This window comes from Macrotis lagotis, chromosome X (genome assembly GCF_037893015.1).
Source record: "Macrotis lagotis isolate mMagLag1 chromosome X, bilby.v1.9.chrom.fasta, whole genome shotgun sequence".
Taxonomy (NCBI): domain Eukaryota; kingdom Metazoa; phylum Chordata; class Mammalia; order Peramelemorphia; family Peramelidae; genus Macrotis; species Macrotis lagotis.
The window spans coordinates 515387573-515406075 of NC_133666.1; the positions used below are offsets into that span (position 1 = coordinate 515387573).

At 35.8% G+C, this 18503-nt stretch overlaps 1 protein-coding gene across 24 annotated transcripts in view; it reads left to right on the forward strand.

The window, feature by feature from the left end:
• Positions 1 to 18503, forward strand: part of ATXN1 (ataxin 1) — a 521647-nt gene that overhangs the window by 342679 nt on the left and 160465 nt on the right. For 2 of the 24 annotated variants that reach the window (XM_074207317.1, XM_074207318.1), the window contains exon 1: positions 1 to 18503. This exon is cut by the window's right edge and continues 20618 nt beyond it. The exons of the other annotated variants lie outside the window; for them this stretch is intronic. The gene's annotated coding sequence lies outside the window, so the exon portion shown is untranslated. 24 annotated transcript variants of the gene reach the window in all.

An 18503-nucleotide genomic window follows, 5' to 3' on the forward strand; every position in this document is an offset into this window, starting at 1 on the left:
GGAGTTGCACCAAGTAAACCAGACAGACTTCATTAGAACAAGAATTTGTTTTGCATTTGATTTTAAATTACTTGTCTTCTCAGCCCCACTCAGGACCTTCCCTTTTTGTTCACACCTTGGCCAGATGAAAAATGTTTTCAATTGGAAAAATTACATTGAATACAACAGAAGCTTTTTCTCTACTCAATTTATTTCTTTTCAAAGACTTCCTGAGACTCATCGCTGATGCCAAAGCAGAAATAGTTAAATACAGTTAAATACGAAGTTGAACTTTGGCCTTAGTCTCATTAACTGCTAAAGTGACCTCTCTTCTACCATACTGTCAACTTAAAAGAATAATTTTTCTTTTCTGTGCATTAGAGGTAAAAAGATTTTTTTTAAAAAAACTGTTCTGCCATTATATAAGGCTAAAATATAATGGTATTGTTGTAGATTTACTCCTATTGCTGCAATAAGCTTCAAGTAACAGGCCAAATTTTTTTGTTGTCACGAAAGTTTAAAAATCAAATTTCTGCTTAAGATGACCCAACAATTGGGACTTATGACCCTATTTTTGCTCTTCACAGAGATGTAAATTGTGATATAATAAAATGGATTACAAAAATAAAAGTAGTAGTAGTAATAGTAATGGTAGTAGTAGCAATTATAGTAGTACTAATAATTATAGTAAGAGAAGTAGTAGTAGTAGTAGTAGTAGTAGTAGTAGTAGTAGTAGTAGTAGTAACAGTAGCAGTTGTTATAGTAACGGAGGTAACTCTAGTAATTATTGTTAGTAGTAATTGTAGTGGTAGCAATAGTAATTAGTAATAGCAGAAGCAGTAGTAATTGTGATATCATCTGATTCAAAAATCTAATGCTTTTTTAGGGTTGACACCTAAAACTCAAATTTTCTCAAGAATATATGTGTCTGTGTATGAGGGGCAGCCAGGTGGCTTAGTGAATAGAGAACCAGCCCTGGAGTCAGGAGGACTTGAGTTCAAATACAGATTTAGCCACTTAATAAATACCTAGCTGTGTGACCTTGGGCAAGTCACTTAACCCCATAGCCTTAAATAAATAATTTTTTTAAAAAAAGAATATGTGTGTAGGGGGCAGGGTTGTGGAAATTAGGGGACAGAAAGGAGTGTTTGGAAGAGAAGTGTTAAAAATAAAGAGTTTGGGGATTTTTTTGTTTGTTTTATACCCATACATGTAAAAATCTACTCTTAGTGAACATAAAAAAGAGCATGGGAATGGAATGGGGCAAAGACATCCCTGGAAGAGGAAAAAAAAGTGAAGACAAGTCTAAAACAGCTCATCTTTACCATCAAAGCCACCTCTCTTCCACATTTCCCCTATTTCTATCAAAGGCATCACCAGTCTCTCAGGTTTATATTATCAGTCTTTATTTTAGACTCACAACTTTCCCTCACCCTACATATCTGATCAGTTGCCAAAATTTGCCATTTCTATCTCTATAATATTTCTTGTACCTCTGGCCACTTCTTTCTGTGCATACATCCACCATCTTAGTTCAAGCCTTCATGAGTTCTTGCATGGATGATTACAATGGATTCCAAGTTGAATTCCCAGATTCAAATTTTTCATCATTCCAGTTTATCCTTCCCATATCTGCCTTAATGATTTTCCTAAGAGCAGAATTGTGTCATTCCCCTACTCAGTAAATTCCAGAAGAGCAGAATTATGTCATTCCCCTACTCAGTAAACTCCAGGCTCCCTATTATCTCTAGGACAAATAAATAAAATTCTTTAGCATCTCATTGTACATTAGTCCCCCTCCCATACTCTACAATCCAGAGGTCTTCCTTCTCTCTCTTCCTCATACGTGCCACTCAATCTCCCATACACTTACCTTTGTCAACACTTAGAATGCATTACATCTTCATCTCAAATCTCTTCCTTTAAGACACAATTCAAATACCACTTTATACACATGAAACTTTCTGTATTTTTCTGCTGGTTTCCTCTATCCCTTCACATCCTAACCGCAGTTCCAACTATTCTTCCTCTCAGCAGCTTGTATTTATTACTTTATATTAATTCTGAACTTATATCCTATGTATATATCACCCATTAGAATATAAATTCTTCAAGAATAAGGATTGTTTCATTCATGTTATTTGTATCCTCAGCAGTTAGCATAGTTCCACACTGATTGTAGGCCCCTAATAAATGCTGATTGATTAATTGATTGATTGACTAATGGAAAAGTTGTCCTGCTAACCTAAGAGAATAGACAGTGGTGGCATCTTAGAAAGATGAGTAAGGAGAGTCAGGGGCTAAGGAGAAAACATGCATTATTGTAATATAGAGATATATAAAGTATCATATAATAATATATTATTATTATTATATAGTGATATCTGGATTTGCTTAGAAGGAATCTAAAGCTATTTCTCCTTCGTTTGCCACCATCATTCACCAAATTACACTTTTCTAGGCACTAGCCCTACAGCTGGGCTCTGTAGGCACTCAACTTAATTGCCTTGACCCACTGAGATTTGAAATAGCCCTGAAATAGACTCTGTTCATCATTAATGAGACAGCATCCAGATCATGCTTTTTATGGCTTTTCAACAGGCTCCCCCCAAACTGAATATGCACTCTTAATCCCAAGGAGCCCCAGGTTGCTGCCTGCAGGGTTTCTTTGTCCCCAGGCAGATCTAAGGCTTGCTCACTGAATATGGACTCTGCTTTTCTAACCACACCTCTAAGCGCAATTTAGTTTTACTAAAATAGAATGGATTGTTTCATTTGACTAAATTCAACACAGAGTGAGAACTTGTGGTTTTACCAGCCCCTTGGTGGTGGTGTGGGAGCATGTTGTCATTGAAACTTCCTGAAACCTGGTGGGAGGGACAGGACGGGCTGTTTTTCTCTATTCACGGTTATAACTGAAACCCATAAAGCAGTATTGTGTTCAAAAAAAAATTTTTTTTAAACCTAAATATGTTGAAAATCCAGTTCTCAAAAGAATCATAGCTTCACATTTTTGGCTTCTTGAAGCAAAAAAACTCATACAAGTTTACATGAGGATATTTTGTGTTTTGTTTAAAAAATATTGACAGAGGCTTCCTACCCCTTGAACATTTTTGCACCCCTTGTCACCTTTTCTAAAAGTTATATGGGTGGGGTATCATGATAGTCAACTTTCAAGATGAAGTATCCTTTGGAGCCAGTAGCCCTGCTGCTGTCAATGGCCGGTCATTAGACACCTTGAACAGCATCCCTCCCCCCACTCAAATCCAATTCATGTGCTTGTCATGGTATCACCTCCCTGAGGTTGTCATCTTCTTTTTGAAAATAAAGGACAAACATTATTATTCAATGAAAATCGATTTGGAAAATGAGAGGAAGACACTTTTAGGCTTTTAAAAGGACCAGGTCAGATTCTGATAACATTGCTTTACTACCCAGCAATGTCTCCAAAGTTTTAGACATTCTTATCAGGGCGTCCCACTTGGACAATTATGTAGCATACTGATAAAGGAACATATGATAGAAGACATCATAGTTTAAAATGCCCAAGGTTGGCAAGGGCCACAATCACAATAAATGAAAACAAAGATATGGCATATTTTAGAATTCCTGATTCTGCTAGCTTATTTTAATACTAGATATTGCACTCCAAGTGACTCATTGCATTCTGGACTAAAGAGAAGGAATAGTCTGCTTGTAGAAGTTATGTTTAGTATACAGACTGACGCCCAGTCCAGAGTGCAGAGAGGGCCGGGTCAATGAGTAAGTTCAATTTTATAATTCACTAGGAAACTGTTTAACATTCAAAGCTTATCTTTTAAGACACATGGGCTAGATAGGATTTTACATATCTTGCACCATTATATTAGAGCATATTTTATCATTCTCATTTCTGGTCCTTCCTATTCAGGGTATAGATGTATTACATAAGGATAAAGGTGATTTTTCTATTGTTTTGTGAAGGAAGAATGAAAACAAGCAATTTGGGGGCAGTTAGGTGGTTCAGTGGATAAAATCATGTGCCTGAGGGAAGATCTGAGTTCAAATCCAATCTCAAACAGTCTAACTTTGTGATCCTGGGCAAGTCACTTAACTTCTATTTGCCTTAGGTCCTTCTTAATAAAATGGGAACACACTGGAGAAGGCAATAGCAAACCACTCCAGTATCTATGCCAAAAAAACCAAAAACCACATTATCTTTTGTCAATATAGTCATGTCACATCTGACACTACTTAAAAACAATAACATTCAGGAAACTATGCTAAGAAAGCTTTTTTTAAAATATGTACAGTTAAAGAAATAGGCAGTAAAGTTAAGTGACTGGCCCAGAATCACACATAGTTAGAAAGTTAGGTCCTCCAGAGCTTCATCCATTGTGCCGCCAAGCTAACGATGCTTCATTTGACCCTAAGTCACTTAACCCTGATTGCCTCGAACCCAGGACCACCTCAGTCATCCTGATTCATATCTGGCCACTGGACCCAGAGGCTCTGGAGGAGAAAGTGAGACTAATGACTTAGCACAGACCCCCCCAATCTAATTCATGTGCTTGGCATGGCATCACCTCCCTGATTCTTTGAGAATGAAGGACAAACACCATCATCACCCTTATCCCTGTGTTTTTTATAGTATATACTTTTCTTTTCCAGACTGAGGTCTCATCATCTCAATTTGAGTTTAAAATTTCTTGATGTACTTTTATTTGTTACCATAAGCCATAAACCTCTATAATCACCAAGGGAAGTGATTGTATGATTAAATTATCAATAAAAACCGATCTTACCACCTCCTGCTACCCTCTTTTAGAAAACTTTCTGAGTTAAATTAAAACTGAAATGATGAAACTTACAAAAAGACTAATAAATTAAATGAACTTCTTAACTAAATTTTAAAAAAGCAGATGGAGAGAGCTGCAAGAACTCAGAAAGAAATTAGAGAGGTTGATGTGGTACTTAAATATTCTGAAACTCCCAAAATAAAAGGGTTGGGGGGGCACCTGTTCATAGTCACCCTTAAAACCCAGCTCATAGCAAGAGCAGTAGGAGTAAACACACACACACACACACACACACACACACACACACACACACACACACACACAAAACCACATTTAACCATTGCATTTTATACCAATAGGAGGAAATTATGAGAGATCTGTCCTTTCAGTGTGCTCTAATGCTGTGTTTGGTGTTGTATGTCTGAGTTTGAATTTGTGTACTCTTGTGCACATATTTGGTCTAAAACATAGCATTACTTTTGGGTGGTGTAGGAGAGTTAACCTGTAACTTGTTTAGGAGCAGAAATAAGGGTCAAAATTTTCTGGGCTTAACATTGTCACAGATAATCATTTTAAACCCATTTTTCTATAGGTGCTATCAAATTCTATCTATTGGTTTTTGTTCTTTTACAATTTCTTCCAAAACTATTTATTGTTATTGGGGCGGAGTATCATATGATTTGGGATTTGGAAATAGAAAACCCTGCCTCATTTTACAGGTGAGAAAAAGGAGGTCTAGAGACATTCATTGATTTTTCCCAAGGCCATTTACATATTCTAATAATAGAGTCAGTATTAAGACTCAGGTCCTTGGATGACATATTCAGTATTCTCCCTCCTACATCACATGGCCTCTACCTCTTATAAATACATAGAATGTTCTATGGCAAGCAAAGAACAAATACTAATAACTCTCTCTCAAAATACACACACACATATTACTTTAAGATTAACAAATGCTTTCTTCACAACTCTCTAAGTCAGATGGTACAAATATAATTATGCCCATTTTTGAAGCTGAGTAAACTGAGGCTGAAAGAGGTTTAGTGACTTCCTCATATTTAGAGAGCTAATTCAAATAAAATAATCAGAAGTAGAGCTGGAATTGGATTCATCAGTGACTCATTTAACCCAGTTCCTTCATTTTACAAATGAGAAGAGGAGAGCTTATGTGACTTAGCTAGAATCATATAAGTAACAGATAGAATTAAAATCCAATTCTTACTCCAAATTCACTGCTTTTCCTACTGGGCTCAAGTACCTTTTCTAAATGTGTATATTTAGATTAATAAATTTTCAATTGTTTTATATATTTAAATTTTTCTCAATAATTGTCTACTAGTCAAATAATTCTGTTTCAGTATGTGAAACTTAAGAATTTAAAACTGGTTACAGTGAGTCAATTGTGTGACCATGTTTAAAAAAATGTATAGGAAGATGTGTTCATAATCTGATAACACTTTTCTTATTTTGAGTTGTCACTTTTAATACCATGATTCTGGTGTTAGACAGAGGAAATAAAATTAAAAGAAGAGTGTGAAAGGAGAGTCTAATAAAGAATATTCATAGTACTTTTTCCTAGCTATCAGGAAAAAAGTTGAGTCAGCAAAATTTACTTTCATTACCTCATATGTAACCCATAACTTCCACATATCCCCTCCCCTTCTCACAACTGTTTGATCTGCAGTATAATAAACTAATTCACAATAATGTATTAGAAATTTAATTTGTGACCCCTCTCAGGGATACTTAAGGGATAGGGCAAAACATGGGATACTCAGGGATACTTTAAGAGGAACCCAGGGGAAGGGCAATGTTTAACATGAGTGATATAATTACTCATAATGTATAATTTCAACTATTTTTGAAGGTGATGTTTTAGGATGGATGGCCTTTTTGCCACTATTCAAATCACATTAATAGGGGTGAGTACCTCCTCAATTAATGATTTATAAAGTATATTTAGAGTCTGCTTAGGGTCTTTTTGGGATAATTTGCCTAAAATTTAAATATCACCATAAGGCCAAAAAATAGTCAGCATAATTGTCCTCTACTTTAGAGCACCAGAGTAAATATATTAAAAACAAAATAGAAAAAGATCAAATCTATTCAGTCCAAACAAGTGATTTCTGTGTTCCCTTTTGGACTGCCTTTGTACAGAAGTAAATTTATCAGTGGGATGTGAGTTACCTTTCATCATCCTTCTTCAAAGTATTTGTTTTGCCCTGTTACTTATACCTAAACTTCACCACCATCACCCCTTTGAAAACCATGCTTTGAAGAGTAGCATAATCCTTCCCCCCCATCAAAAATAAGGATCACTTCATTCATAACTTAGGTTTTGTTTTTATATGATCGTATTATGAATGTTAGAGTCTAAAAAGACATGGCCTAGTCCAACCTCCTCATTTTATAAAGCAGGAACTTAGGGTCCAGAAGATTTTACCTCTGTTTGATTTTATGAAGCACAAATATGTAAGGTACATTCTATCCTTCTTTTTGAGATAGCACTTTTTGGTGTTAACTCAGTTTTTCCCTTGCCCAAAGTGAGTAGGAAGCCTAGTTTACTTTTTCAGATTTTTTTTCAACCCTGCAATTTAAACTGATTTTATTCTTTCTAATTCATCATTTCCCCCTTGATGTTGGAGTCAAACTCAGTGTATACTCTCTAGCAATATATGTGTTTATGTATGTATAATATGTATGTTTGTATATACTCATACATGCATACACATATATGGACACACACACACACACACACACACATATATATATACACACAAATATATATGGAGAGAGAGAGACAGGAGACAGAGAGACAGAGAGAGAAACAGTGAACCTAATGTAGTCCTTCTGTGAATTGAGGACAAAGAGACAGGTTCAATCAGGGAGATATATCAATAATATCTCATTTCTAAGGCTCATGTTTTGCCCTATACAAATAAATCTAGAACTATCTGATGTTAGCTCATTTCTTGGCTGTTTGAGTTGGGCCACCTGCTAGAAACCAAGACAACCAATAAACATTTCCAACATAAACGTTTATTACCAAAATCAAGCAAACAGAGAGAAAAAGATCTAAATGGAGCTTGACCCAAGACTTAGAACAAGGAAGAAATTACTATTAGTGGGAGTCTCTGCTGTGGAGCTTTGGTTAGAGCGTCTGTGATAAAGACCATATTGTCTTGGTCTGGATTCTACTCTTCTCTGCATTTCCTTTGCAATCTTTCTCCTTTCTCCTTAGTTTAGTCCAATATCTCTTCAGGCGCTGGTGTTCACAGTGGCTCTCCATAATTAGTTCTTCCACTGTAAGGAATTTACATTTTGTAAACTACATTGTTCAGAAGCTGGCATTTACTTAGCATGCTGTTAACAGCACTCCTGTTAGAAATGGAACTGAAGTTTGACTCATTCAGTTCACTGGCTTTGCATTGATTTGCAAACAGCTTATGTGAAAATGTGCTTTTCAGGATACAGCCAAAGTAGAACACAGTTTTTCTTACTGACTCTAGTAACTACTCAGTAACCCCACAGTGACTCCTTTAAAAATACACTGGTTATTTCAATAACAATTTGATAGTACTTCCTGTTGGTGAAGTAATAACCATATTCTGGACTAAATTATCACTGTAGGCATTTGTCTTAGGATATATCTGTTTGTCTTTTTAATGCTGTTATTATTAGGGCTAAGGAGAGACAAGTTCTGCATTTTTATTGGAATTGGTGCCACTATTACTGTAATTACCTTGCAATTAAATATTTAATAAACATGGCTAGGAAATTTCATTGGTTACTTTAATAAATATTGAATTAGCCTAGCTGTACATATATAAATATACTGATGCTGTCCCCACCCCCTGCAAGATGCAACATTGTAAATAATGGGAAAACCCCTGGATTTGGAGTCTCTGGTTGAGACCCAGATCTGCAGTTTGCCATCCATGAAACCTTCACCTCCCTAAGGCTTCAGTTTTCCCATCTATAACAATAGGGAATTGATTTACACAAACTAATTAGGCAAGGAATATTTAACTGTGCAGATGTTTTTATAATTTTATTTCATTGTAATCGATTTCCTTTGTAATCTGGTCATTATTTTATTTTATGTATTTAATTATTCTGAGGAGTTTATAATTCACCACACAAAACAAGGTCAAGAATCAGGGGAGTAAACAGTCATTTTCTTGTAGATCTAAACCATCATCTATTCTATTATAAATATTAGTGAAGATTAGTGATAACCTGAATAATTGAAACTCCATTTTACTAAATAAATTCAACCCCCTTTCCTCTCTAATTTTGCTCTTTGTCAGAGCTAAAAACTCTTGGTATCACATAAAACAAAGTTATTAGCAACTAGTAGTAAATCTGAATGGTTTTCTTTTCCCCTGCATTCCCTTTCTCTTTCCTGCTTGCTCCTGATTTGGTAGAGATGCCAAAGAAAAATAAAAATAACTAAAGGGCATGTACCTGTAGGAAAATTGGGAGTAGCAGTCAAACCTGAATAATTAATAGGCTAAATAATCTGTCCTTGAATAAATAGACCATTGATCTACAGTGTAATCTATCTGAAGAGACTGCAAGAAGACCTTTGTAACTAGTGGCCTTTGAATCGAGTTCCTCTTCTGAAGTGACTTCTCCATATAACAGTTTCAGGAAAAGGTGATAAGGCTGGTGGGATCACATATGCAATCATTAAAAATATTCTCTCCCACCCACTCCTCTCTTTTGTATGTAATTAAGTAAGAATACAACATAGGAAAGCTATGAGAGGAAATGTAAAAATCTGACCCCTGGTGAGTGGGCAACCCATCTCAGTAGTTTTGATGGTAGAGAGCATTGTATTTGTAGAATAACTCTAATTCGTGCTAGCTTCTGGTCCTACCATTGCATTATCTTCAGATTAGTAATTTGTGTCATGGGGATTTTCTGCTCATCTTGTACATTTTAGTCTATTTTTAGCCTTTTTTGTAATAACGACATTTAAAAACTGAACTAATCAAGAAACCTCCTCCATAGCCAAGGAAATAAATGTTAGAGGCGTGTGGGAGTCTTAGTCTCCTTTTTAAGTAATGCTGTTTGCATTTTGTTTTCTGCTGCTTCTATTGTTGTCTGTGGCTTCAGCAAAAAGGAATTTCCATTGATTTTTTTTTCTTTTTTTGTAGTAGGACATAGCTTTTGAGGCAATTAACATTATGATAGGCAGCAGATTAATCTGATTCAGGCACTGACTATTATCTCTGACAATTATGTACTAATCACTCACTTCATATCCATGCTGCTCTCTTGTGCTCTGCATCACATCCAAATGAGGCTGTTCTGTTCCTAGTCCTCACCCTATTTCTGTCTCTGTGTGTCTTCAGTGAAGTGGCTCTCCCACAGGTAGTATGAATTGTCCTCCCCTTTACTGTTTCTCACTCTTTTGAAGTCCCTTGTTTCCTCCAAGGTCCAGTTTAGATGCTTCTTCCTCCTCTCTTTGGTTTTCCCTCATGGCCCCAGGTGAAATTCCCTCTTCATCCTTAGATTTTTTCCCCCCCTCACCCTTTGCCTAGACTTGTCCTTTGTACTTTATCTCACTTTCATTTGGGGATTAGTTATTTGTGTATGTGCCTCTCTGCTCTTTGTAATATGAAGTGTCTGATGCAGAATCAATTCTTGCTATTGATTAATTGATTGATTGAGAAGAGATCTACACAATTTTTCATGTTTGCCTCTCTAGGACTTAGCAAAGTATTAGTACATGGTAGGTAGGCACTCAAGTAAGACTTGTTAAGTGAATCAGTGTTTGTTGAAGGAGTAAGCAATAAATGATTTGAAAACAATATGTAAATCATCAAACTTTCACTGTGTTCAGTGTGGTAAACACTGAGATACAAAGAAACACAAAAATAGGTTCTGCTCTAAGGGATCATAAAAAACCAAACCATGCATGTATTTTTTTTGGTTCATCTACTTGATGTTCTTATATTTTCTCTACTAACCTTCATGCCTCAGTTATCCCTTCTTTTCCTTCTCCTGGGACTCTCGAGGAATGCTTGGAAAGAAACTTTGAAAACCAAGTATTTTGCATTTTCATACTTTGAAGCTTACTGCCCTAAACATGACTGAGAAATATTGTTTTCTCTTCCCCACCTTCTTTGTATACAATTTTCAGCGGCTTATTCAGATTTTACTCTTATCTCTTTCTCAGTTTCTCCCTCAGTCTCTATCTGTCTTTCTCTCTGTCTCTCTGTCTTGACTCTCTCTCTCTCTCTCTCTCTCTCTCCCCCCCCCCATCTTTTTTACAGTGACTCTCAAGCTAACTCATTCTTGGTCTTCCTACCTCTGATAACCTTCCCTTCCTTTTTCTTTTCCACTCCACATGAGACTTCTTTCTTACACACATTTGAGTTACATGAAGGAACTTCCCACAAGTGTCTGTAATAGTTCACAATTGCCTCTCAGATCCAATTAAGTCTAACACTGAGTATTCAAGGGCTCTACTAGTTATTAACCTCCCCCTCTTTACCTAATTGTAGTCAACATCTGGTACTTCTCAGCTCCTGGTCTGTACCCCAGACAAACATGGCTACTTTCCCAAACTCAGTTCACATCTTGAGATCCCACCTCCAACCTTTGGTCCTGCCAGCCTCTAGATTGCCCTGTCACCTATTTTGTGACAGTTTTCATTCTTTTCTTCCAGCCTATTGGCCAGAAACCTCTTAATTCATAAAGTCTTCCTAAGTTAGTATCATTTTACTCCAGTGATTCTGATACTTCTTCACAAGTACTAACTCAGGCTATAACTGAAAGCCCATATTTCTTTGTTATTCCTTTTTTTTAGTTTTTTTGCAACACATTGGGGTTAAGTGGCTTGCCCAAGGCCACACAGCTAGGTAATTATTAAGTGTCTGAGACCAGATTTGAACCCAGGTACTCCTGACTCCAGGGCCAGTGCTTTATCCACTGCACCACATAGCTGCCCCCAGTGTTATTCCTTTTTTTAGCCATGTACATTCTGACTCCTCTGTTAAATAATAAGATAATCATGGGAAATATACTGTCTTTTTCTGTTGTAACTCCATGTAATTCAGTACAGTACTATGCAGGCAATAAGTGTTAATAAATGGTGAATGACTGACTTATCTCTCCCTATTCTTGGTAAAATATAGATCAGTGTTTCTTTCTTTTTCCTTATTGTTCATCACTCAGTTTCTGTTGTCCCTTGTTCTCCAAAGTACCTTAGCCTATGAATTAGTTCAATTCTGTTTTGATGTTATTCATCTTATTTGTCAAAATTCCCCCTTTATTATAGTACCCAAGTACCCAGACAAACATAAAAGTCTCAAATTTTTAAAAATGCTGCTATACTATGTACAAAATAACTTTATATTAATTTTGCAACCTGAATTTGTGTTGGAGTTCATGAATATCTCATTTCCCAATATTTTAAATTCCCAAACTTTTTTTCATACTAAGATAATTGGGTATTTGTTGCAAAATATTTCTTTCATTCCTTGCAAAAAGGCTATTTAGCTTTGACTTGTTGATTTATTATATATTTTTGCTATTATGATAGGATAAGTAAAACTTTATCATGGGTAGTATGTAGTCTCAGAAAAAGTATCTACACCAGACTTACTAAAGTAAAAACATTCAGATTAGAAAGGCCAATGTAAACCAGAGAATGAAGGCAACCTTTTTATTTGGCCTATAAAATGAAGAAGCTGGATGAGGTGATTTTTTAAGATCTCTTCCAATACTAGAATCTTATGACTTTCTATGCACACAAACTTTCTAGAACAGACAATTTAATTCCATGGTCCCCAAGTCACAGGAACTCCCCTTCCTTCTTTTCCCATTGTGTCTAAATCCGACTTTTCTCACAGGTATCTGATGAAAAATAGAACAGGAAGCATATGCCCTAATCCTTGTGTCTAGGAAGGGGGAAAAAGGGCTATTAGAGAGGGGAGAAATATAAAATAGTGATGATTGCATTAGCAGTACTCTCCATTCACATAACTATATTATGACTGCCTGAAATTCTTATCCCTTTCTTTAATTTCCTTCACATAACTTTCTCTAGTTATATTTCTATCTTCTTATTGCTGGAGCCCCAATTCTATGCTATGAGTATCACCATAATGTTCCATAAGCAAGGCAAAATTGAAGCAGCTCAAAAGGAAAAGTGAGATGTACAAGTTTAGAGAACCAGTCCCTGACCTTTGGTAGAGCATTCTAAACTCATAGTGGTCTGATGAGCCACATTGAGTCACTGTGTAACTTGTCTCTAACATAGTGATGCTATTTTGGTCTTCTTCGATAACAAAAGACAAGAATCTAGAGATGCTATTTTGGTCTTCTTCTATAACATAGGACAAAAACCAGCCAGTCAACCACCATAAATGACTTGTAGTTTTTTTTTCTATTCCCAATTTAGGAGTTGAGGATTGGAATGGGCTTTTGCTTAACTAGGAGCTTTCAGTAAAATTTCCCCTATCACTCATCTATGAAAAAAATTTTTTAAATGCTTCCTGTTTGCCAGGCAATGCTTTAGACTTTAAAGATACAAAAAGAGATAAAAACAATCTCTTTCCTTAAGAAGCTTATGTTGTTCTATTGGGAAGAAAACTACATACATAAGTTAACATATATATACTAAATATGGACAAGACAAATACAAAGTAGGGAGAAAGGGGAGGAAGGGACTTAAGGAAAGGCTCCATGAAGAAGCCTTGAACAGGAGCATAAAAACCAAAGTAATTGAATTATATTATAATATTAGCTCATAATTTTAATTTAGATACATCATAGGTTTTTTTTTTTTTATGGCCTGGCCTAGAAGGTTTATCTCCAGAATTTGATGCTTCGCTGTAACTAATTTCACTGATGGGGGAACTCCCTCCATTCACCAAAATAGATCAAATTTATTCACACCTCATTTTTATGCAATTTTTTCTCATATCCTTCCTTGATTCTCATATAGAAAACCCAACCTACCAAAAGGCCTTCCTGATAAATTCTTTTCACATTTTGTGGATATCAGCACAGCATTAGGTCCATCTCTCTACTATCCCTCCTCTATTTACTGGTCCTACTATCCCTTAATAATTTCTTTCTTGCTACTTCTTGAGTACTCTTTCTAGTATAGCATACGTTCAAGATTTAAAACAATTGATCTCTTTTAGTAAGGAATTAATTGCCTATATAGTAAAAGTGAAATAGCTATGTACTACTTTCTAGTAGTTGTGCTTTCTGTTTAGGGCTGCTAACTATTGCTTAAAATTTACCATAGAGATTAGGTAAGAATCTCTTGAAATCAGCATCCTGCTGACATTTAAACAGATAGTGTCAAAGACATTTATTTGAATACCTAAATAGAATAAATATGCACTGATACACTAGACTGACTTGTTTACAAAATTGTGCAAACACTACTTGATTCATTTATTTACCAATCTTTTTTTTAAAGGGAAACATAATACCAAAAACAACAAAACTCTGATTCAAGCCCAATCCAAATTATCATAATTTAAAATTACCAGGTTCTAAATTAATAAAGCCATGAATTAATTGTCTGGCATCCTCAAATAATGAAATAATAAGCTCTATATGGTCTTATGAAACAATGTGGCAAAGTGAGATCAGAATAAATCACACAGTATGAGAACAGGAAATATGTAAGCTGAAGGAAAGTTTTATGTAGACAGACAGTCCTTAAATACATTTGATACGATCTCTTGATAGGAAGGGATATCTTTAAAAATCTCATGGTGGGGGGATGGGGAAAACAATAACTTTATTTTTAACTTAACTTTTTGATTTCAATCCTTAAGACAGTCAGGTGAAATTCAGAAAAGCAGGGAATAATTTCCACTGATAGGTGCTCTTCCAGGGGGAAGAAGCACAGCATCTTTGTGATCTGGGGATAGTAAGAAATTTAGACAAAAGAATCATAGGCAGCAGGAGATAGTAGGGGCCCTATCACGTGGGCTGTGTTTTGGGGGGAACAAAGTATTCCCTACTTACTCCTCATCTAGCTCTTCATTTATGTGTCCTTGATGTAGTTATATAAAATTTTGTCTTATGTTTATTTTTTACATATTGTAACCCCTTACTGGACTGAAAGTTCTTTGTGAGTAGGGACTATCATGTTCATCTTCATATCTCCCACCCCCTTGATATGCACATGGCTCTACAAATAATAAGTAAAGAAAGCATAGGGCTCCGATGGGGGGGATGCATTGGAGAGGAACACAATGGAGCACTGTTATTTGTCATAACAATACTTAGATTTTCCCTAAATAAAAAAAGAATACTTGGATTTTAATACAGACACTCACCCCAACAAGCTACGTAACTTAGCCCCAGTTTTCTCATCTAAAAATGGGAATATTACTTTATGTACTATCTACTTCATAAGGTTATACTACAGAAAATGCCATGTGACATATGTACACTATTATACAATTAAGTAAGTAATAATAACTTGTTATAGTGCATTGAATCAAAGACTACTGTCCATTATGTTAAGAGCAAGGCAGACCATCAGTACCAGAGAAAATATATTAAGATTTAAAGAAAAGGATTTAGGCACCAAGGAATAAAACAGATTCCTAGTTATTAGAACTGAACATCATCATGAAGACCAAGAAAAAGGAGTCCAATTGCTCAAACCAGGATGATATAATATTGGAGAAGGAATACTGAATTTAAAAGCATAAGACCTAGATTTATTAAATAGATTCTGCTTTTTACTATTTCCTTTGTGATCTTGGGCAAATCATGTTTCCTCTCTAGGTTTTAGCTTCCACATCTGAAAAATAAAAGGATTGAATTGGATGATTTTTAAAATCAATTAACAAGGCTAAATGTGATTAACACCCTTTCATCAGAGCAGGACAGACAAGTCATAGTAGCATCCTGAGTTTGGGATCCTTCTGGATACTTTGGGAGCACAATGTGTGCAGTTGGAGGATAAGTGGCCACAACTAGAGGGATGTTGGGCTGGGGCTCAGCCTGGTGATTTTAACTGTGATTTATAGTGAGAATAAGATTCTTCTTTTTTTGTTGTTTTTTGAATTTTACAATCCCCCCTAGCCTTGCTTCCCTCCCCCCACCCCCCATAGAAGGCAGTCTGATAGTTATTACATTGATTCCAAGCTATACATTGATCAAAACTGAATGTGTTAAGAGACAAGTCATATCCTTGAGGGGAAAAAAATAAAATATAAGATAGCAAAATTACATAATAAGATACCTTTTTATGAAAAATTAAAGGTATTTCATCTTTGTTTAAACTCCATAATTCTTTATTCAGATATAGATGGTATTTCCCGTCACAGATACCCTAAAATTGTCCCTGATTGTTGCACTGATGAAATGAGCAAGTCCATTAAGATTGATCATTACCCCCATGTTGCTGTTGGGGTATATAATGTTCTTCTGGTTCTGTTCATCTCGCTCAGCATCAGTTCATGCAAATCCTTCGAGGTTTAAGATTCTTCTTAAGCCACCCACAAAACTTGAAAAGACTCATTTTCCTACAAGTTAATTAGTAAGCTTGGAGTCTGGGTATTATATGGAGTCTGGCATGCTGGTTGGTATATTGAGCATTCACAGTATTCATTAACTACAGTGAGCCTATTGTAGATTTATTAAAAGAAATCTAAATACAGCTTGACATTTGATAATCTGGAGGAGAGGATTGCTATAGGGACACTGCAGAGACACAACTGCCACTGCTGCTGACTTGTTACTTAGAATTGTTTCTGTAGATAAAGGAAACACATCATGGGCATCTTTGCAAGAAGAAAAAAAAGAGAGTGAAACTAAATAGCAGATAGGGGAAGAGAACCTTTTAACCTTTTGAACAAATGTTTTTTCAGTTCAGTTTGTTCATGTTTGCTTTGGGGGAAAGAAAACAGAATTCTAATTACCAATGCCACAGTTCTTTCAGCTAGACTATTTTCAATCCTATATAATTTGTACAGCTGAAGGGGTAAACGTTTGCTTTTTAAATGTGAAGAGAAGGTGCCTTATTCATTGCCTAGAAGAGACTGACATCATTTAAACAAAAGAAATAGTCTCTCTTGTGCCCAGTGATTTGAGTTTTTCAATCATCTAGGAGACACAAGCTAGTTGTGTATGATTTTTGGAGCATTTGGGGCATGTGTTTCTGTCATTTTGACACTTGTTATCATTTCAGGTCCTTTTGGATCTAATTCCATCACAGTTACCCATCATATTATAGTACTGAATGGACCATGATGAGGAATCATTACCTAATTCTGTGAGAAGGAATCTCTATAGAAGGAATCTATGGAACTCATAGACAATGCACAAAGGGCTGACATGAGATGATGTACCACCTGTATGTGGACATCCTTTGGGTCTTTTAACAGAGGATGGTAGAGGATGGAAAAATCACCACTACTACGAAATAATAGCTATCATTTATGTAATATTTTAAAATTTACAAAGTGTTTTGAATGTTATCTAATTCAAACTTCACAACAACCCTGTAAGTTAAGAGCCATTATTATCTTCATTTTTACAGATTATAATACTGAGAGTGAGAGAGACAAAGTGACTTGCCCAGGTAAAAGCATCTAATGAGTACCTGAAGTAGGATTTGAACTCAGTTTAACTTGCAAATTCAATGTTCTATCACTATCCATCACATAGCTGACTATTGTGGCAGATGCTCATGACTGGGCTCATCTCTTAGTTTTGAGAAATAGCTACCACATACAGCTGCAGGGGTCATATTGGTAGTAAACCATACCAACCCAACCAACAACTTAGCCAATGCACTGAAAAGCAGTCAAAAGGGTCAGATTGGGGCAGCTTAGTTGATGCAGTGGTAAGCACACTGGCCCTGGAATCAGGAGGACTTGAGTTCAAATCCAGTCTCAGTCACATAACAATTATCTAGCTGTGTGACCTTGGGCAAGTCACCGAATCCCATTGCCATAAATAAAAATTTTTTAAAAATTGAAAGGGTCAGATGACCATCTCTATGGACCAGATATTAAAATGATTAGGAAAGATACCTAAATGAATGGAAATTGTTGCCCATTATCCCTGTTCAGATGTCATAAAGACCCATTTTTTTTGCAGAAGTCCTTGCTTTCTTAAAGCTTTCAAAATTTAGAGAACCACTAAAAGAAATTAAAACAATGAAGTTAAGAGAGCCAAATACATGTAATCCTTGTCATCCTCTCTGCCACTGGTGTTTTCCTGGAAATGCCTTCAGAAGAGAGATTATTATGAGTTTCTAGCAAAGGAACATATATTTTAAAAGAGTTGCTCTTAAATTTTTATGGATCAGTATTCTGTAAGGTGGTTGTGGTAATAATTCTGTCTGTGAAGATGTTCTAGTTCTATTACACTTTATTTCACACTTGAGAATCTATATTGAAGTACAATGATATTGTTTCTATTAGTTACTGTCTCAAATGTACACTTAGCTATAGAAAGATGTATCAATTGTTTCTATTAGTTACTGATTTAAGTGTACACTTAACTACAGACTGCTCAAAAACAGTTTCTCCAATCCATGAGCAAGTATGTGACACAGTGGATAGAATTCCAGGTCTGGAGTCAGGAAGGTTCCTCTTCTAAGTTCAGATCTGGCCTCTGAAATTTACTAGTTGTGTTATTCTGGGTAAGTCACTTACTTCTGTTTGTCCCAACTTCCTTATGAATAAAATGATATGTAGAAGGAAAAGGAGAGATGCATTTTTACAAAAAAAATCTCAATGG